Source organism: Lissotriton vulgaris, chromosome 2_1, assembly GCF_964263255.1.
Source record: "Lissotriton vulgaris chromosome 2_1, aLisVul1.2, whole genome shotgun sequence".
Lineage (NCBI taxonomy): Eukaryota > Metazoa > Chordata > Amphibia > Caudata > Salamandridae > Lissotriton > Lissotriton vulgaris.
Genome location: NC_141687.1, coordinates 804538834 through 804560731, shown reverse-complemented (window position 1 = coordinate 804560731; position 21898 = coordinate 804538834).

Sequence of the window (21898 nt, the reverse complement as noted above, 5' to 3'; positions counted from 1 at the left end):
CACTTTATATTCTGTGGAATGGCTTTTCCAGTCCTAATGGGTACTTTAACTGGGCAGATAATGCTAGGTCTTTAGTTAATGGCACTCCTCTTTTTTGCAAAGGAATAAGAACTGCCACGTCGGAAGGTGCTGGTATGCACAGAATACCTTGTTCCATTTATAGCCTTGTTTCCATTTATAGTGCAGTTCAGTATGGAATAGTTGTTAGAGGCATAACGATTTTTTTCCCGCCAATAAACCCACAAAAAAGAAAAATTGAAGTAGTTATTTCAACTTAGATTATTAATTAATACCAGAGGTACTCTTCAGTTATGTATGATACTACATTTGACCAGTAGGTGTCTCCTTATTTCACTATGGTGAAGCTGTTGCAGTCCAATTCCACACATGCCAACATTTTAAAAGAGGAAAGTGGGAGATTTTAGAAAAATAACCAGGAGAATGTATTTTTCCCATTGTCTGTATCGGACCTGAATCCAGTCTGTTGTATTGTGTGGGACTTTAAAGTGTGCTGATACAGGACTGGAGATCAGACATGCAGATACATGTTTTTCCCTTACCTGTCAGGAACAGGGAGAAAGTGCTGTGGCAGACAGAGAACGCATGGCACAAATGCTGTGCACTGGCCTGCAGGAGCAGGTTACTGGCAGTGTATACTACGAGCCTCACTAAGCCAGTCCTGGTCGGCAGACGCCCGCTGAGGAATTGGGTTTTTGAATGCAGGAATCAGGAGGTGGGAGACTAGCCTTGAAATCGATAGTCCCGCGCCTGAATCATGAGGGTTGGCATGTATGCAGTTTTAACATTTAGATGTAATGGCATATTAATATAAAATGGACTAGAAAGCAAAAACTTAGAAGTAGCTTCAGTGCTTCGCATGCTTAGTGCACTTTGGAAATAGCTTGGCGTTGTTTGATGCATACAAAAGTGGATCTCAGAGATTTGAAATTTCTCCTCCTTGCTTGTTCGTCTCCTAGTATAAAGTGTGGATCTCCTCCATTCTCCTCTTTGCATTCTCCTCGCTAGGTTTAACATATTCTGGGTGTTGAGGGACCAACTCTTCCTCATCCCTCTTGCTTTTTATTGGCTGATCTTCCGTCCTTGTGCCCTGAAAAATAGAGTCCATCTTCTCTGTTGTGTGCCGGGTGGACACTGTCAGCCCCTCATCACCTATGGCATTTTATCTTTTTTTCTTCAGGTGGGATCGGGGCAGGAATATGGAGCTTTGGAGATCCCACGCTCCCGGCTGTAGGTAAGTCCCAGGAACTGGTGACACCCTCCCTACAGTGCTATTCTTCATTCTAAACTTAAAAAAAACATAGATCTGGTTCTACTGATTGGTTGTTTTGTTGTCAAATAATGTATTAAAATATGATCTACGTTAGATCTGTCAGCTTTAGGGTGGTCTTCCCTCTAACGTTTTGCCTACCTCCTCCATTTTAGTTTCTGACCTCGTTTTTGATGGCCTAGGACTCTGTGTACTTTACCACTGCTAACCAGTGCTAAAGTGCTTGTACTGTCTCCTCTAAACACAGTAACATGGGCTTATCCCCAAGCAGCATATTTAATTTACTTATACAGTATGTACCATATGGTTACGGGGACTTATCTACAGCTGGGAGCATGGGCTCTCCAACACTCCGTAATTTGCCCTGGACAGCCCAAAGGGCCAGTAATCTTCTGTCCAGGGCCTACCCTAGGTGTGACTTTTATATGTATTAAAAGTAATGTTTGGTCCTGTAAATGGTTTATTTTTCATGATTACATTTACAAGTCTTATACCCGTATTGCACCGTTACTTATAAGTCCCCAGTAAAGTGGTACCACACTTATAAAATGGACAACCTCACACAATAGCAAGCTTAGGTGTGCCTGGATGATCCATCACTGTCTGGATGGGAAGGAGGGAGAAGCTAGGCACAGCCCAATTTACACCTGAGTAGGCTGTGTCTTGCCTCGACACAAAGGGCTGCATACCCCTGTAGTTAGTCTGGAGCCAAACCAGGGCAGGGCCGGATGCCTGAGGACTTCAAAAGGATACCTCTAGGAGATTTAAAGGAACAACAGGATATAAATACTGAACCTCAGACATCAACTCTTCAGTACTCTTCTGGATCTGTGAATACTCTGGGAATGTCTGCTGAGTTGCTGAACGACTGCCACTTTTCTGGACGACACTCTGCAAACTTCTGCTGTGCTGTGTTGACCTGGTGCCTGCTCCTCTATTGCCTGGGTGAGATGGACTGGACCAGCATCTCTTGAACCCAGAACCCAGAGTGACTCTGAATGCTAGTTGGCATTGCCTCCTGATCTGAAGCCTCAAGGAAATAACAGCCTTCCAAAACCTTACATCTGCACCTGGACTCTGGCAACGTTGAGTCTACCCTGCATCAATTGTCCGCTTCCCTGAGCCAGCACCCTCCCGCCAGCTCAGCGAACCCCAGCCAGGCCGCCGACAACCTCACGAAGTGGATCAGCAACTGCGCGGACCAACTCGCCCCACTGAGGACCCCGCCCAGCTGACCCGGCAGCAAGAAGGCCCCGTGGTTCACCGACGAACTCAAGAGCTCCAAGAAGAACTGCCGAGCCCTCGAGAAAGCCTGGAGAAGGGAGCCAACACCAGACAACATGACCACCCTCAAGCTTGCCACCCGGAAGCATCACCAACTGATCCGCGACACCAAGAAAACTGCATTCAAGGACCGGTTGGATAACAACGCACACAACAGCAAAGAACTCTTCAACATCGTGAAAGAGCTCTCCAACCCCAACGCCGGAAACAACGACATCACCCCATCGCAAGAACTCTGCAACTCCCTCGCCTCCTACTTCCACAACAAGATCGCGGACATACACAACAGCTTCAACACCCAACCGACGAACGCCACGTCCAAATCGACCGAACCACCGCCCCCCACCACCACCCTCCGCGCCTGGACTCCGATCTGCACCGAAGAAACCGTCCGCATGATGAACTCCATCCACTCCGGATCTCCGACCGACCCCTGCCCTCACCACGTCTTCAACAAGGCCGACGCCGTCATCGCACCCCACCTGCGGGACATCATCAACACCTCCTTCACCACCGCCACCTTCCCTGAGAGCTGGAAGCATGCCGAACTCAGCGCTCTACTCAAGAAACCAACAGCGGACCCCACCGAACTCAAGAATTACCGCCCCATCTCGCTGCTCCCGTTTCCAGCCAAAGTCATCGAGAAGACCGTCAACAAGCAGCTGGCTGCCTTCCTCGAGACGAACGGATCCCTCGACCCCTCACAGTCTGGCTTCCGAGCCAACCACAGCACCGAGACCGCCCTCATCGCTGCCACCGATGACATCCGAACCCTGATGGACAACGGAGATTCAGCGGCCCTCATCCTACTAGACCTCTCCGCGGCATTCGACACCGTCTGCCACCGCACCCTAGTGCAGCGCCTCAGCAACGTTGGAATCCAGGAGAAGGCGCTGGAATGGATCATCTCCTTCCTCGACGGAAGAACACAGAGAGTCCGTCTACCACCGTACAAGTCAGAGGCCACCGAAGTCATCTGCGGCGTCCCCCAAGGATCCTCGCTGAGCCCAACCCTCTTCAACGTCTACATGAGCCCCCTCGCGGCCATCGCACGCCAACACAACCTCAACATCATCTCCTACGCCGACGATATCCAGCTCATCCTCTCCCTGACCAACAACCCCGCCGCCGCCAGAGCCAACCTTCACGAAGGAATGAAAGAGGTAGCCGAGTGGATGTCGACCAGCAGCCTGAAGCTGAACTCGGACAAGACAGAAGTCCTCATCCTGGGATCCTCGCCCTCCGCCTGGGATGACTCCTGGTGGCCCCCCGCCCTGGGCACCGCACCCAAACCGACAGACCACGCACGCAACCTGGGCTTCATCCTGGACTCCTCCCTCTCCATGACCAAGCAAGTCAACGCCGTCTCCTCGTCATGCTTCAACACCCTGCGGATGCTACGGAAGATCTTCCGGTGGATCCCCACCGAGACCAGGAAGACTGTCTCCCAGGCACTCGTCACCAGCCGACTGGACTACGGCAACGCCCTCTACGCCGGAACTACCGCCAAGCTCCAGAAGAGACTCCAACGGATCCAGAACGCCTCAGCCAGACTCATCCTCGACATCCCACGACACAGCCACATCTCCGGACACCTAAAAGACCTGCACTGGCTCCCGGTCAACAAGAGAATCACCTTCCGTCTCTTTACCCACGCACACAAAGCTCTTCACGACCAAGGCCGAGCTACCTCAACAACCGCATCAACTTCTACGCTCCCAAACGACACCTCCGATCAGCCAGTCACGCCCTCGCCGCCGTTCCCCGCATCCGAAGAACGACAACAGGAGGAAGGTCCTTCTCCTACCTGTCCGCCAAGACCTGGAACTCCCTCACGACCGACCTGCGCCTGACCCAAGACCACCTCGCCTTCAGGAAGAAGCTCATGACCTGGCTGTTCGGGTAGCAGCAGCACCCCCCCCCCCCCAGCGCCTTGAGACCCTCCGGGTAAGTAGAGCGCTCTATAAATGCCTATGATTGATTGATTGATTGATGATTGATGTGTTCCAAAGACTTGCATCATCGCAGCAGACCACATCACCTTTGGAAGCATCGCTGGGTGACGCATCCTCAGCATAAGCATTTGCTTCTCGCATCGACCGCAGCATCGACAACGACTCTGGACACTACACCGCAACCTCGCAGCTCTTTAGAACCGACTCGTCGTCCCAACTACGCAACACATCCCTGACTCGACACTTCACATCGCAAGCCCTCATTGACGGGATCCTTGATGTTAAAGCAACAGGACCTCACACAGTAGCATCGTCGCATCTCAGAACTGACTCAGAATGCAGCATCTTCGACATGGATTCACACAATGCTCTGCAAACCAGGATTCAAGGTACTTTTGTTCAGCACGCCTTACTGGTCCCTATAGCCAGCCCACTCTTCATTGCAGCAGCCTGAACTTGTGACTTTGCCTCAGTCCAGCACAACCAGATATCCACTGTTGGCGCTTCATGTCTTTTGGCGCTATTTTGTCTAAAATCTTTAAAATCCAATATCTCTGGTGGCATGGCTAGGTTACAGAGCATGATGGCCGCGATTTAGAGTAACTCCATAGCCGCCCAACTTTTCCCCCATCATCCGCTACAACTATCCAGCCCCCAGGAGGTGGGTGTCATGTTGGAGCACGTATGGGTGCTGTGGCTGGGAAATTCTTGCTCCATTGGCCCTGTGGGCGGAAGTAGATCGCCGCAACAACATCAGGCCTGTCCGCAGCTTGAAGCCGGGACCTGCCGTAGTGTCGGAGGGGGCGTGGGTGCGACCTGACGTTGGCCTCCTTCCAGCGCAAGACCGTGGCTGGGGCCTGCGTTGGCTCGGAGGACTCGGCAGTGAACATAACATTGGGCTAAGCATGGGCGAATTTTGCGAATCTCGCGTTCGCGAATTTTGCGGATTTTCAAACTCGCATTTCGCAAAATCCGCAAATTCTCGCGAATTTGCAGATTTTCTTTTTTTTGTGTGTTCGCGCGGGTTTCTGCCAGTTTGCAAGGGTTTTGTACAATTTCGCAAACGCGAACTTACCTGTCGGGTCGCAAGTTTTGCGAACTTGTTGTTTCTACGTGTCCAGCCTGTTTGGGACACTCTTCTTCATCACTGCCACTCTCTGTCACCACTGCCACTCTCTGACTACTCATGCCACCCTCTGGCCCACCCATGCCACCCTCTGTTTCATCACAGCACCCTCTGGTTGTCCAGTCAGTGTACATTATTGTGGCAAAGCAAAGCACACCTTCCCTGCCTCAAGTGACCTGAATTAATTTGGGGCTGATTAATGTGTCACAGAATATTTTTTTAGCTGGCACCTGCTTCCTTAGTGCTTCCTGATTAGTGATCTTTTGCACTTGCTAAGTGCTTTCATTGTTGCAAAATTAGTTACAACACCTGCCCTGCCCCAACTGACAATAATGAATTAGGGGCTGATTAATGGATTTGAACTTCCAGCCTGGCTCCTGCTTGTCTCCCTTAGCTGTAATTCAGGACCTTTGTGGCATATGTGTAACTATTCTGAGGTTCAGAGCAGGGTCACATAATAGTTGCAAGTAGGCAACTGAACTCTGGAGGGGCCCCTCAGGAAGCACTACAGGAAATGGCTACTAATGATGAGCCTGAACTTTTGAACCTGGTAAGTAGTTTCAGTTTTGCTAAGATCGTATTTCTGCAATTTAGCGCTTATTCGCGGGGCGCGAAGTTGTACTGGGAAGCCGCGAACTCACGCGAACAGTGCGAGCAAGCCATAAAATCCGCTGCTCGCGGATTTACTGATTTTGCGGGAGATTCGCGAATCTCGCGGATTGCGAATTTACCGAAAATCCGCAAAATCCGCGAGCGAAACGGACTTTCCGCCCATACTTACATTGGGCACACCTGGAGACAGTAGCAGGGGCCATGCTGCGGGTGGTAGACAGCTGTCCGGTGGCTGCAGAGCAGCACTTTACATAACAAGGTGACGGGAAAGTCTCTGTTGAGTCGGCCAATTTGCTTGGTATTCGGTGAGTGCTAAAATTGCTACAGACACCACGGAGGTGCTGCACTACGGCGAGCATTAGGCCAAACACAACGGTGCCATAAGTGCCTAAGAACTGACTCACCCCAGTAACATAAAGGAGGTGAGTGCAGCCGCTCTGGAGAGGCAGTGCTACTTTGGGCCCTGCAGATTGTAAAGAGGTGAGATCAGCTGCGGAGGAAGAAGGGGCCCTGTGAGAAATGGGAGTTTGGGTCCTGTAGGCCTACCACGCGGTCTATTCTGGCAACCTTTGTCCTTGGGGTGGGCTCCCACAGGACTTGAATCGCCCAGAATCTTTCAAGCATAGGTACCCTGAACCTCCTGGGCCTAACTTAATCCAGTTTATTGCAGTAATCCCATAGTCATGCAGTGACTTTAACGTGGTGGCCATACATTGACCTCAGTCAGGCCCACCAAAATCACGCACTCTGGGCCCTGTGAGAATACCTCTGATTGCCTGAGCACTAATTGACCACCAAAATCCCCTTGGTGCCCTTGGACCCTCAAGCAACAGTCACCTCTTGTGCAGCAGAGGTGGACCACTAGGGGGGCATCCTCGGCCCCATGGGTGCTGGTGCAGACATCTGCGATTAGTGAAGCCATATCCTCTGAATCCCAAATGGAGGGAACAAATCCGGGAGTATCTCCAACCGGGACCTGTGGCCAAGTGGGTTGACCGAAGACTGACCTGAACTACTGGGGTCATGTCGGGCCCAAAGAGTTCAAAAGTCACGTAGCAAACAAAGCTGGACAAATTAGCCCTCCCAAAACCCATGGACTCAGAGCCTCACCCCAAGGGTAAAATGGTGGCAGGGCCAGAGAGTGAGCACCCTGAGCTACCTCTTAAAGATGTGATGAACACTATTTCGGGGGTGCAGTCATCCCTGGAACAAAGAATGGATGCTATCTCGACGGCAGTCTTGCTAATCAGGGAAGACATGACGATAATCAATGAGAAAGTAAAGCAAATGGATCTCGTCAGCTCAAGCCTCCTGGGAGACAAATCACAACTGCAGCAAGACGTCAAAGAGTTTCAGGACTTTCGTAAATTAGCCGAAGATAAACTTGACGATTATGAAGGTTGCACTAGGAGGAATAACATCCACATTATTGGGGTACCCGAGAGGGCGGAGGGGCCAGCGGTTGCCCTCTTTTTGGAGGATCTTGTACCTAATAATTTGCAACCCAAAAGGCTCTCCAAGTTCTTTTCAGTAGAAAGGGCACATAGAGTCCCTGGCGAAGTCCGAGGCCTGGTATGCCTCCACGCCCAATACTCTCCAGATTGCTGAACTTCAGAGATAGGGACGTGATATTACAAAAGGCCAAAGTGGCTGTGGTAAATTAAATTACCTATACATATTTCTATACATTAAATATCAATAAGAATAGCTCATAAAATGAGAGGCAGAGTCCGTGGTATCTGAGTCATACGGGCTTTATTCCAATGGCTCGAGCCAGGGGCGAATCGTGTTCCATCACCACTAAGGTTCAGGAAGGGATATCACACTTTTTTATTAACATCATACAATATATATAGTAAAATCACATAATTGCAATGAATACAGTAGGCGTAACACTGCAGGCGGAGCAAGTGAAAGCAGAGAGATAAGAACATATGGGCGTAGAAAGAGGCGTGTAAAGAGGCGTACACTCGGCATGTCATAGGAGTGTCACAGGTGGGTGGATGTATGGAGGAAATCTGCAGGGTCAGCAGAAACCTTTACTCGACATGGGCGTGCAACTTAGTCATGACGTGTAATTGACGTGTAACTGGGGAGAGCTGGGGGTTTGCCTTTAGCACTAGTAGAGGAGTCTGGTGTCTGGGATGTCAGAACGACCTGCACCAATAGCCTATCTGATATCTTGTGTTTGGAGGATGTATTGTTTGAAGTAAAAGGTCTCTCGGACAGAGGCCGTTCATCACTAATGCTAGTGTGTGCCTATATTTCTCTGTGCATTACGTGGGGGCATGGGCCTACTATGGCAACGGGTGCAGTAAATTACTTGCAAGAAGACAGGAAGGCCGGGCCCTTTGCTCTGCAGGTGGGAATATGTTTACCTATTTCACTAGACTGGAATGTGTTTTCACGGAGGCTGAACAGATAACTGTAGGCATAATACCGTCTTGGCAGGCAGGCCAGGCCGAGCCGGGCACTGCTCGGCTGGGCAGGAAGTAAGGTAGAGGCCAGGGATGCATACCTAAACTGCAGCTTTCTGAGACAGAAGAGGCTCGGAGCCTCAATTCAGGGTCTGGCTCGCATGGGCCACAAAAACGTGTGCTTCGCGTTATTTAAACGTGTACCATGTAAATGCATTGGAAAAGCAGGCCTTGGTGCAGAATTAACGTTTCACTCTGGGAAGGCCTAATAACTGACATGTTAACGTTAGACGAAAATGCAGAGACATTATTGTGCCAGGTACGGGGAAAGAATTACATGGTAACATGGACATACATGGAGCATAGGTATATGGATAGGGTGCGAGTGGGGGACACATTGACCATACAAAAAATTTCTATTTCCTTATGGCCCCACCTTTTCGCTACCAAAATGCTGAAATCTACTTCTTCCCGGACTTCACTCTGAGGGTACAAAAACAATGAAGATCCTTCCTCGACTTGAAGAAGAAACTACAAGATAGGGGGGTGAAGTATGCCATGCTGTTTCCAGCCCGGCTAAGGGTGGAGGCAGAGGGCAAGGCGTGGTTCTTTGAGCACCCCAAAGAGGCCTCGTACTGGCTGGAGGGCTGGAGAGGGGCAAAAGAACATAATGCCAGATGAGTGGCGACCCGGAATAAATGTAACGCCTAACATCGTTGAGACGTAAGGTACTTTTGAACTGCATCACGACCAACTGTTACACTCCTGTGAAAGGGGAAGAATGCGGGTGTTGATTTTTTGAGAACAGTCATGAGCTGTTCCACTCCTACCCTATGCTATCTTAATTGGGATGTATGGCCTACCTCTGGGAGTGTAGAGTATACTGACTAAGGGGGGAGTCGGTGGCGTAGCTTTGCACCCCCACGGTTTACTACTTTTAGTTAAAGGTTTGGGCGATAGGCACTCTGCATTGTTTGTTTGATGGGCAGTTTAAAGCCCAAAGTGCAGGGGAGCAGGGAGGGGGATTGCGGGGATGGGGGGAGAGGGGAGTTCTTTTTCAATGTTCAGAGACGATGACATTGTTTCTCCGCAGATAAAAGGAGTAAGTATGGGTTTCGGGGTGTATCATTGGCCATGCAATGGGAAAAAAGCCATAGGCTGTTGAGTTGGAATGTATAGGCTGTTGAGTTGGAATGTTAACGGTTCGGGGGACAAGGTGAAATGCTGCATTGTACTACAGAACATTAAGAGGCATTTCACAGACATAGTGTTCCTTCAGGAATTACAACTTGTTGGTAATTCCTGTCAGGTTATGAACAGATGGGGCTATAGACTGCTGGTGCATTCGGGCTTTACTACAGGTTCCAGGGAGTGGGTATTATGCTAAAAAATCCTTCCCATTATCTGTTCAACATATCTGGATGGACGAGCTGGGCAGATATGCAACCATATCCGTTCAGTGGGAGGGCAAAACATTGACATTAATGACTATCTATGTCCCACCGTGCCTCCAGTACCGCACTTTTAAGGACCTGAGGGCCATAATGCTGTTGTTCCCAGAAGGTCACCTCATAGCGGGGGGACATTAACTCTGTAGTGTCGGGAACTATAGACCACCATCCCCCAAGAGATATTGGTCCCTCATGGTGATGGTTCCCTGACTTTATCAAAGCACTGGGACTGGCGGCCGTGTGGAGGTCGTTCCACCCTCTGAGTTGCCAATATACTTTCCACTCAGGGGCGCACAACAGCCTTTCATGCGTAGACTACCTTCTTGTGCCTGCATCCCAGATAAGCTGCGTTCAAGAAGTTAGACACTTAGCAAGGGTTATATCTGACCACTCCCCTATCTGGGTGGAATTTGTCTTGAACGAAAAAAGGGTGGGTAAGATCGCACCAATTAACCGCTGGTACCTTCGGCACCCTGTGGTCAAGAAGGCTCTCCTTCTAGCCATAGATTGTTATTTCTTGGAAAACGTAGGAACAGTGGACTCATGCCAAACCGTTTGGGAGGCTTTCAAAACTGTACTGAGGGAACAGGCACTTTCACTTATTGCAGGAGTACGGAAAGGTAAAAGACTTGATTCAAGTGGAAACAGATATCCTCCTGCTAGAAGAAGAAAGTTGGGGTGGGCGGAAAAATCCACTCCGCCTGCGGAATTTGCAAAATTTCAGCAATTTCATGTTCCGGGCGGAGCAAGGTATTGCTGAAAATTCCGCGATCCACGGTGTAGCGGAAGTCATGAACATGGTGAGGTACCATATTGCACCAAACACCAGCGGCATCTTCTTGGATAAATATACAGGGGCAGGATTCATTCTGGCACGATGCTCCTGTCACAAAAATAAAACCTCAACAGGAAGCACTTGCAGGTTTAAATAAAGGAGGTGCCCGGGCCGAGTTGAAGCTCAGATTCATTAACGTATTAATCACCAGCACAAAAAATTGGTAAGCACGGTCGAGACTAGGCAGGTGTGCTTTCTCCCCATATCTACTGTTAATGAATTTTTTTAATCCTTGATGGAGGTCTTTGCATCGATTAGTTTCTCGAGCGCAATCCCCGTGTAGTTCGTGTGACCATGAGGTTCTTTCTCCTCATCTGCTGCTCTGATCGGTCTCTGACCCTTTATAAGCAAGAGGCATGTGAACTCACATAGAAGCCCCGCCTCACAGTCACACACACTAGCGGTATGCAACGTCTTCCCACCCTGTCCTCACTATGATGGACAGCTCACTCAAGGGACTCCGGCGCCATTCGGTGCGGTGGCAAAGGTACAGACACACATGGTCACAGGAGACAACTCTTATGGCCCGCAGCTGTAGTGTAGGAAAGGCAATACACATTTACCCAACAAGGTAGCACTTACTGATTAGCCAGTAGTACTTCAGTTGAGCAGAGGTATTGCACAACACGCCTGTGGCATCTTCTTGGATAAATATGCAGGGGCATGATTCACTCTGGCACGATGCTCCTGTCACAAAATTAAACCTCAACAGGAAGCACTTACAGGTATAAATAAAGCAGGTGCCCAAGCCGAGTTGAAGCTCAAATTCAGTAATGCATTAATCACCAGCGCAATAAATTGGTGAGCACGGTCAAGGCTAGGCAGGGGTGTTTTCTCCCCATATCTGCCGTTAATAAATTTGCTGTAATCCTGGATGGAGGTATTTGCATCCATGAGTTTCTCGAGTGCAATCCCGTGTAGATCCTGTGACCAGGAAGTTCTTTCTCCTCATCTGCTGCTCTGATTGGTCTTTGACCCTTTATAAACAAGAGGAATGTGAACTCGCATTGTAGCTTCACACACTAGTGGTATGCAACGTCTTCCCGCCCTTTCCCCACTATGATGGACAGCTCACTCAAGGGACTCCGGGTGGCAAAGTTACTGACACACATGGTCACAGGAAACAACTCTTCTGGCATGCAGCTGTAGTGTAGGAAAGGCACTATACATTTACCCAATGAGGTAGCACTTACTGATTAGCCAGTAGTACTCCAGTTGAGTAGAGGTAATGCACAAAATGCCGGTGGCATCTTCTTGGATAAATATGCTGGGGCAGGATTAATTCTGGCACGATGATCCTGTGCCAAAAAATTAAACATCAACAGGAAGCACTTACAGGTATACATAAAGCAGGTGCCTGGGCTGAGTTGAAGCTCAAATTTAGTAACGCATTAATCACCAGCACAAAAAATTGGTAAGCACGGTCGAGGCTAGGCAGTTGTGCTTTCTTTCTATATCTACCGTTAATGAATTTGCTGTAATCCTGTATGGAGGTCTTTCAATCCATTAGTTTCTCGAGCGCAATCCCCATGTAGTTCCTGTTACCGGGAGGTTCTTTCTCCTCATCTGCTGCTCTGATCAGTTTCTGAACCTTTATAAACAAGAGGCATGTGAACTTGCATAGAACCCCCCCCCCCACAGTCACACACACTAGCGGTTTGCAACTTCTTCCCACCCTTTCCCCACTATGATATACTGCTTACTCAAGGGACCCGGTGCCTTTCAGTGCGGTGTCAAAATTACAAACACACATGGTCACTGGAGACAACTCTTCTGGCTCACAGCTGTAGTGTAGGGAAGGCACTAAACATGTACCCAATGAGGTAGCACTTACTGATTAGTCAGTAGTACTCCAGTTGAGTAGAGGTATTGCACAAAATGCCAATGGCATCTTCTTGGATAAATATGCAGGGCATGATTCATTCTGGCACAATGCTTCTGTCACAGAAATGTATTCTGCTAGCTTGCTGAATTTCCTTGCTGTTTCGCAGAACTTAGCATAGTGCGACTATGCAAATTGTGCTCACCCCTAGAAGAAAGTGAGGGGGAGATCGAGAGAGATAAATGACATGAACTCAAGCTCAAGAGTGAGGAATATAAGTACATTGCCACTGATATGGCCAAAACTTTAGGTAGGGAAAAAAAAGGCAGGATATATGATTGGGGGGACAGCATCTCGCCTGACTCGACAAGAGGGAATTGGCTGGCCGCCTTGTGCCAGAAATCTCAGATGCACTAGGGGGGAAATAACAGACCCACAGGCAATTGCAAATGAGTTTTCCTAGCATTACCATCAGATATACCGAACTTGCATGGCGATGTCGGAGGCGGATTCATGATCGCTGCTCTCTGACATACAACTTACCGCTCTGTCTACAGAGGAGAGGGAATCACTTGATAGCGCTGTAACAAATGATGAGGTCGAGCAGGAGATAAGAAACCTCCAGCCCAGGAAGGCGCTGGGTCCAAATGGCCTGCCAAATGAATTGTACAAACTTAAGCCTGACTCGATCGCCCCACACCTACGAACCATGTTCGAGGAGAGCAAGGAGGTGGGACTACATCCCCAAGACCAAAGTAGCAACTCTGGTGACAATACATAAAGAAGGCAAGCCCAGGGATAGTTGCTCATCATACAGACCTATCTCCCTATTGAATTCAGAGCCCAAGATCTTGGCCCAACTGTTGGTGAGTCGCTTGACCCAAGTCATAAGTAAGCTGGTGCATTCTGACCAATCAGGCTTTATGCCTAATCGTAACCCAGCACTGAACCTGAGGAGGGTACATGGTCTGCTAGGGAGACTTGATACGATCCAAGAGGCTGAAGTGGTGGTCTCTCTAGACGCTACTAAGGCGTTTGATACCATTAAATGGCTATACCTGTTTGCAGTCCTGGCGAAGATGGGATTTGGACCTGGCTTTATAATGTGGGTTTAGCTCGTCTATACCGAGCCCATGGCACACGTGGTGGTCAATAACAAGAAGTCAGAGGTGGTTGGGTTTGGTCGTGGGACACGTCAAGGCTTTCTGTTATTACCATTGTTGTTTGCACTCTTCCTTGTGCCATTAGCAGCATGGATCCGCTGAGACCCAATAATCTGCGGTCTAAAGGACTGGGAGGACTGCATCTCCTTATATGCTGATGACATTCTTCTTTATCTTGCTTCCCCTAAGGCCTCGCTCCACAGAGTTCTCAACATTTTTATGAACTTTGGGAAATACTCAGCGTATTCGATCAACTAGACTAAGTCTCTACTGTATATCTTGAGTGGTGATCCCCCACCCCTGCCAAAGAACTGCACGATTCAGGTAGCCCAAGATGGCTCCCAGTATTTGGGAATTTGTATATCGGCAGACCCCAAGACACGATATGACCACAACTTGCTCTCCCCCTCCAGAGACTGAAAAGAGATGTCATGCATTGGAAGGCACTCCCTCTTTCCCTGCTAGGTAGAGCAGCGCTCTTTAGGATGATGACGTTCCCACACTTCTTGTATGCATTGCAGAACTGCCCTGACTTGGTTCCAGTGCATTACTTTAAAGAAATTGAAGGCCTCCAAAGAGAGTTGCTCTGGGAGGGTAGACTTCGAATAGCCTTGCATAAGCTAATTTTGTCCTGGTATGATGGAGGGCTAGGTCTCCCAGATATTAAAAAACACTACTGGGCCACCCACCTGGCCGCAATCAACCACTACATGTATTGGAACTGGGATGACCCAGGGTATAGAATGGACGAATGGGTGCTTCCTGGTGGCAACTATAACATGGACCTCTATTCCAAAACACAAACGTTTTGGTTAACAGGGCCAACCAAACACTCGGTGCAGAATTGGCAGGCAGCAAACAGGAGCTTAGGATGGGACCAGAACCTTAGACGTGCCACTCCTCTGTGGGACACCGAACAGCTCGGCACCCTAAGAACCTCGAAAGGGTTTGACAAATGGGACCTGATGGGGATCTCAAAGGTCGGAGATCTACGGAAGAAGTGGGAGGTGGTGTCATTCGCCTCCCTGAAACATGAATACAAGTTAGCTGACAACGAATATTTCTGTTATCTGCATGTGCGGCATGCACTAATGTCGAAGATGCCTAAAGGTGAATCTCCCCCAGATAAGTTACTAGATGGCTACGTGCCCACAAAGCGATCTCCCTAACATACAAAAAACTGATAAATAACACCTCCGATCCTCTCAGCTTGATCAGGGGGTTGTGGGAGAGAGCTGGATTAGTGTTCGACGACGAGGAATGGCAGGAGGCAGTATCCTCCCCGCCGAGAGAAGTTGCAATTTCCTCCAGACTCTGCCTGGTTCAGCTGAAGATCTTACATAGAGTTTACATGTCAGGGTCACGACTTGTCAGCATGGGAAGATTGAATGAAGGGATGTGCAGGAGGCAATGTGGTCAGGAAGGTACATTCATGCATATAATATGAGACTGTGGATACATCCAGAAGTATTGGAAAGAAATGCATGAGTGTATGAATGAAGTTCTTGGGGTACGTCTCAATCCTGAAGCAAAGCGATGTTTACTGAATGTCTGGGAACCCACTGATTTAAACAATACAGGTAAATATGGATCACATTGGGCCTGATGATGGCTAAGAGGAACATTGCCCCGTTGTGGGGTTCTGAAGTGCCGCCTACAGTAGCAACTTGGAGGGCGGACATGGACTGGTGCATGATCCGAGAAAAGACAGTGCACATCGCACAAGGGTGTCCAAACTAGTGGTCCGCAATCTGGTGGAACGAATACAGGGGTAATATATGTGTTCCACCTGTTGTTCCCACCATTGATGTGCCTCTAACGCACTGTGTCCCGAATCTACCTGTAGCACTAATGTGGTTCATCAAGAAAATGTCGTTATTGTAAATGAATACTGTATTTGTCCACCTTTTTGTACTCAGAAATGTTGTTTTCTCTCTGTTTAATAAAAAGAGTTACAAAAAATCAATATCTCTGGGTCTACTAATTGGATTCTTGGTATTTTGTTCTTGTTTTACTTATTACAAATCACTCTATTTTCTAATACTGTTGTGGGCTACTTTTGTGGTATGTTTTTACTGTGTTACTGTTTGAGGGGTTGCATACATACTTTACACATTGTCTCTGAGTTAAGCCTGACTGCTCTGTGCTAACTAACCATGGGTTGACCACAGGTTAACTTAGGGTTTTCCTAAGACTTCATTCTGTGATTGCTGCTTGAGAATGGTTCACCCTCCTCAACCAGTAACCCAATTTCTAACACTACTATTCTAAATTGGTATGGTATTTGTTTATGTTTTTGTTCAATTTGTTACTGTAAAAGTGCTGCATAGATGCTTTACAATTTAAGCTTGACCACTTTTCTACCAAGCTACCAGAGGGTTAAGCACAGGTTAATTTAGAAAGTATTTGCAGTTTACCCAGACAAGAATTGTGGCTCTTGCTTGAGAAGGGCTGACACCACCCTCAACCGAAAACCCAATTAGGCGTGCTTGCTGTTAAATGTACTGTTGCGTTCAACATGTATGAGTACAACTTGCTTGACGTAATATGCTGTCAATGTACATATTTTCTGCTATTTTTGATGTACCTGAGATGTGTGAGTGGAATTTGCAGTGAAGCTACCCATACATTATGTTATCTTTGTGGGAGTAATTGTTAAAAATATTTTGATCAAGCTATACCTTCTCCATCTGGGTAATTTGTGTTTGCATTGCATTGCACATTCATGTCATGTGCACATTTATCTTTTAGGAGTTTATTTAAAATAAATCACAAAAAGCCTTCCTCATACTATCTAACCTCAGTTTTGGATTTGACCTCCTGCAGTGCCTGGTGATTCCTGACATTTGGAAAGCTTGAATTCAAACAGATGGCAGCTTGGAAGCTTTAATGAAGGTTTAGCATGACTTGAGGCTGATACTCACACACCTTTCTGGTGAGAACGAAGGCCCTCCTCTTTCATTATAAGGCCCTGATCAAATGTGTAGTAACAGCACATCCCAACAACCTTGTAAGATGGATGCTAAGACACATTGCATCTTTAAATACACATGCCAAGGCTCCCAGAAGTTCTCAGGTGGTATCTTGTGGCGATGTACCTTTTGGAAAGGGTTGAGGATGGAAAAGGCCACGTGAACATAGCACAGTAAGGGAAGAGGCTTCTGGTGACATCTCTTGTGACCTACAGTAATAAGTTGGAATCCTGGCAAGGTCAATTCACCCCTGTCATCTCCAGAGTGTTTGAAGCTCCTTTAAATTTGGTAATAATAACTTCTTTTTTACAGTGCTTCTCAATGGCAACTTTGTGGTATTGAGCACCGTAAAGATACATGATGCTATAAGGAGATAACATTAGCAGTGCTACTATTCCACTACTCCTACTATGATTATTATTATTAATGAAATTAGTATTATTTGTAGTAGTAGTATTAGCAATAGTAGTAGATGTAGTAGTATTTGAAAGACTCAGTGTAAATGGAGACAAAGTCTGCATAAAGCACTGGCAAATTTGGTTCCTCTTCGTACATCTTTCTTATTTAATTAGTACACAAACAGCACTGTAAACATTACTCGGATAGCAAACAGAATCCAAGGAGTGGGGCTGTGCTGCTATTGATGGTAAATGCAATGTATACTATACTCAGAGACAGAATGCACAAGGGGCACATACAGCAATTACAACACACAGATGGGAAAAAGGGCACAAGCCTGGAGACAGTCCACAGGAAGCAACCAGAATAGGGGCACATCAGGGAAGGGTTCTGGGGAGTACACACTTGAAGAGAGAATACAGCATCAGAGAGATGTCTGGGGGGGGGATGAGAGAGAGAGAGAGAGAGAGGGAGAGAGAGAGAGAGAGAGAGAGAGTATTGATCAGTGGCTACACGCTGGCGATGCCATGTTTCTCCCATTAGCATTGCAATGATCAGCAATTGAAGGACTCCTTTTACCCCAACCAGTCCACACCAGAGAACCTCCTGAAAAAAGTTTCAGTGTGTTATGACTGTTAGAGTGCTTACAGCCCTCTAAATTGTATGGTGCACTATAATCAAGGTTTAAACGCACCCACGTACATTTTTATTGTTAGCAGTGTTTCACGATTGTTAAGATGCATTTATTCAAAGTTATATTAGTATCAAAATGTAGTTTGAACATTTAAGTAGGACTTGTATCTATTAAAGAAAACTATAATTCCTGTATGTACAAGTTTCAGGATAAAATATTATTCATGCAATGTAATTTGTGTCTAGTGTAATATGCCTGTATTGTAGGCCCAAACTGCTGGTTGTTTTGAGTTTCGTCTCTCCTTGGTTGCTCAAAAATTATAATTAAATGAATCCTTTTTGTGTTCAAAGACAGTATGTTTTCATCCTACGGCAGGTGCAGGAATTCGACATTGTTATTCTTAGATTTAAGGAGATACCAGGAATGTCTTTAAAGAAGGCTGGAAGGCGAAAAAAGGGAAGACTCCTTTCGTGTCTGCCCTATCTGAGAACCAAGGCCACTGAACATTGAACACATTTAATTAGAGCTTCTGTGGAAACTTACTGAAAAATGTTGCAAATGGAAAAGTTTATCTTATGAATTATTGTGGGTTGAACATTGCCTTTTTGTATGATGCGCAGGGACAGATTCGAGAGACTTCTGCTTATTTTCAGAGGAGAAGGAGCATCTTAGAAGTAGCTTCATAGCTTTAAGCCATCCGACCCATTTGACGTGAGTACTTCTTAGGAAGTCACACATGCTAACACCTTTGGGATAGGATATCGGGGAAATAGGTAGGATTTCCTTGTAGAGCAGTGTAGAGAAAGATACTTTTCTTTTCTTCTCTAATGAAAATAGAATTAGACTCAGCTTCTATTCTTTGTTGCATTTTGTTTTTGCAGTTCATCATATTATGCCTTTTTGTGGTATCCTCGTGTGGGCTCGAGGCAGCTGCTAGCACCTGGAACTCGGAACACTCTGAGTGTAGAGTGTTCCGAGTACTCCAGTGCGGCGGTTGGCGTAGGCTCCTATAGATGTGATCTGTCTTTGCTGCATAAACATATATCTTTTAATCACATTCCTGCTTACCTCGTTTCCTTCTTCGTGGGATTCTTCACTGGCGACGATGAGGAAACACAACCACGCGAATTGGGAGCCTGCAGCCCTGGTATAACCAGATCAAGATTACCGTTACGAAGATCTTTGGCTAGATCTTCCCAGAGAATTGGTCGGACGCTCCACTGTAGTTTGCAGCCAAGATTCGTGAAAATACAGCTTTTTCCAGCCTAGCGGTGAGACTTTATTCTAATTTTGATCACTTTAAGTCAATGCGCGTTCAGTTGCCGGCAGCGCGAGTTAACGCATGCGCTAAACCTCGCGCTTATTGTTATCATCAGCGCGCGTGCGTTCTGGAATCCAATTTGCAACGCATGTGCAACAGAGATCGTTCTTGATCCTCAAGGAGTAAAACAAAGCGTCGCTTAGCAACCTTGCTTTTATGACGCATTGGAAACCATACAAAGAGTTTCCTGGCTGATTTATTTTGCTTGGAATTTTATTACATCATAATGATCTGCCTAGTGTCAATTCAGTATTAAAACAATGACTTGCTCAAGGTTATGACTTTACTTTTAGACTACAATCGTCTATGACATCACAATAATTACCAAGTCTGCTATTTCTATCTATTGATTCTTCAGAGAAAAGACAATTAACCAAACCAAATTGTGTTTAAGTCATTATTAATATTACTGTTTTCATTCTAACAGCATGGAAAGCTTCAATGCTCCTCCCCCATTCTTGGCAAGTCCAGGCGAACTGCCTTTAGAGTGGAAACAATGGTGTGAAGGTTTTGAGGCATATCTTGAGGCTATTGGGGGTGAGAATTATACTGATAAGCGTAAACTTGCCATTCTTAAACATTCTCTAGGCACGGAAGGCATGCAAGTTCTATCTCATCTCCCTCCTCTTGTAGACAATTCGTCTGAGGAAGAGTCTGATGTTTACGAAAATGCCATTATGCAGCTCGGCAAACAATACATCAACTAAGTTAATGAAGTTGTGGCACGTCATACATTTTTGAGTAGGCAGCAATTACCTATTGAACCTATTGATTCCTTCGTGAAAAACGTAAGAATTTTGACAGCCAAATGCAATTATCAAGAGTTTCACGATCAGATGGTGAGAGACCAATTAGTACATAATGTAGCAAATGTAAAACTACAGGAAAAGTTACTTGATGCGAAAGACTTATCTCTCTCTAAGGCTCTTGACATTGCACATCGTTTTGAGGATATGAAATTAGGCATAAAGGAATTGTCTGAAAAGAAGTCGAAAGAATCTTCAGTGGAAAGACCTGCAATTTCTGAGGTTCAAGTTGTCAAGAAGAAACATGTAGAAAACTGTTCGAGCAAACCACCGTTTTCCTCATCGATGAATTCAAGTTTCAGAAAAGAAGTTGTTTGTTTTAAGTGTGGTTTTCCTGGCCATGTTGCAACTGATGAAAGATGTCCTGCAATTGGACAGCTCTGCAATTATTGCAGATCTAGAGGCCATTTTGCTAGAATGTGCAAAAGTCGTAACAGACCTAGAAATTCTTCCTCTGACCCTAGACGTGCCAAATATGCAGATGTTCAAGTAGTGGATAGTGATAATGAAGAGTATGAGGATCTTCTAACTGAGTATGAAATTGGAGAGGAAAAAAGGATGCACCTTTCTGTATGTTACAGATTGGCTCTAAATGTATAAAGGTCATGGCTGATTCTGGTGCAAAGCACACTTTAATAGGTGATGAGGTTATGAAAGAGTTTCCAGATGTATCTTTGCTACCTTCTGATATAAGGTTGCTTGGATATAGTAAAAAACCAATTGATGTACTTGGATATTTTTCCTCTACTTTATCTTTTAAAGGTAAATCCATTGTATCAAAAGTTTATGTTGCTAAGGAGGGTTCATGTTTATTGGGTTGGCCACAGCAAAGGGATTTGATGATTAAGCTTGATCCGAACCATCCACAACAAATTTTGGGATATTCTGATTTTGTAAATCCTGTTGATGTAACTTCTGTTAACAAATGGGAAACGCTTTTTCCTCAAGTTTTTTCTTCCAATTTAGGTTTGTTAAAAAAATGTAAACACAAGATCATTTTGAAACATAATGCAGTACCTAAAGTGCATAAAGTACGCAAGATTCCTCTGTCTTTAAGGGAATTTGTCAAAAAAGAACTTCAAAGACTGTGTGAACTTGATGTGATCGAAGAAATTGAATCTTCAGAATGGCTTTCGCCTGTTGTCGTAGCTCACAAACCGAATGGAAAGATTTGTTTTTGTGTTGATATGCGTGACCTCAATTCTAATGTATGGGTTGACAGACATCCACTTCCGAACATTGGCGAGATGTTCTCAAAACTCAAAAATGCTTCGGTTTTCACTACGTTAGATTTATCTAACACGTATCATCAAATCGCCCTCCATGATGATAGTAAGCATCTAACATCCTTTATAACTACTGAAGGGGCATACAGATATAAGAGGATGCCCTTTGGTTTGGTGTCTGCTTCCTCTGTATTCCAGCGTGTCATGCACAACCTTTTCAAAAATGTATCTAATGTCCTTTCTTTCCAGGATGACATTTTAGTTTTTGGTAAGGATGATTGTGAGCATTCTGAAGTTTTATTTAAAGTTTTATCGATTTTACAAGACAATGGTCTTACTCTCACCAAAGAGAAGTGTAAATTTAGCATGGATTCTGTAGATTATTTGGGGCATTCCATCAGTAAAAAGGGTATTTCTCCTAAGTTGAGTTTAGTTAAAGCTATCAAAAATGCACCTGAACCAAGTAACAAAGATCAGCTCAGGTCCTTTTTAGGGCTAGCCGAGTACTATGCCAAATTTATCCCTTCTTTTGCTGACAAAACTTCTCATTTAAGGAATTTGATGAAAAATCAACAACAATTTGTTTG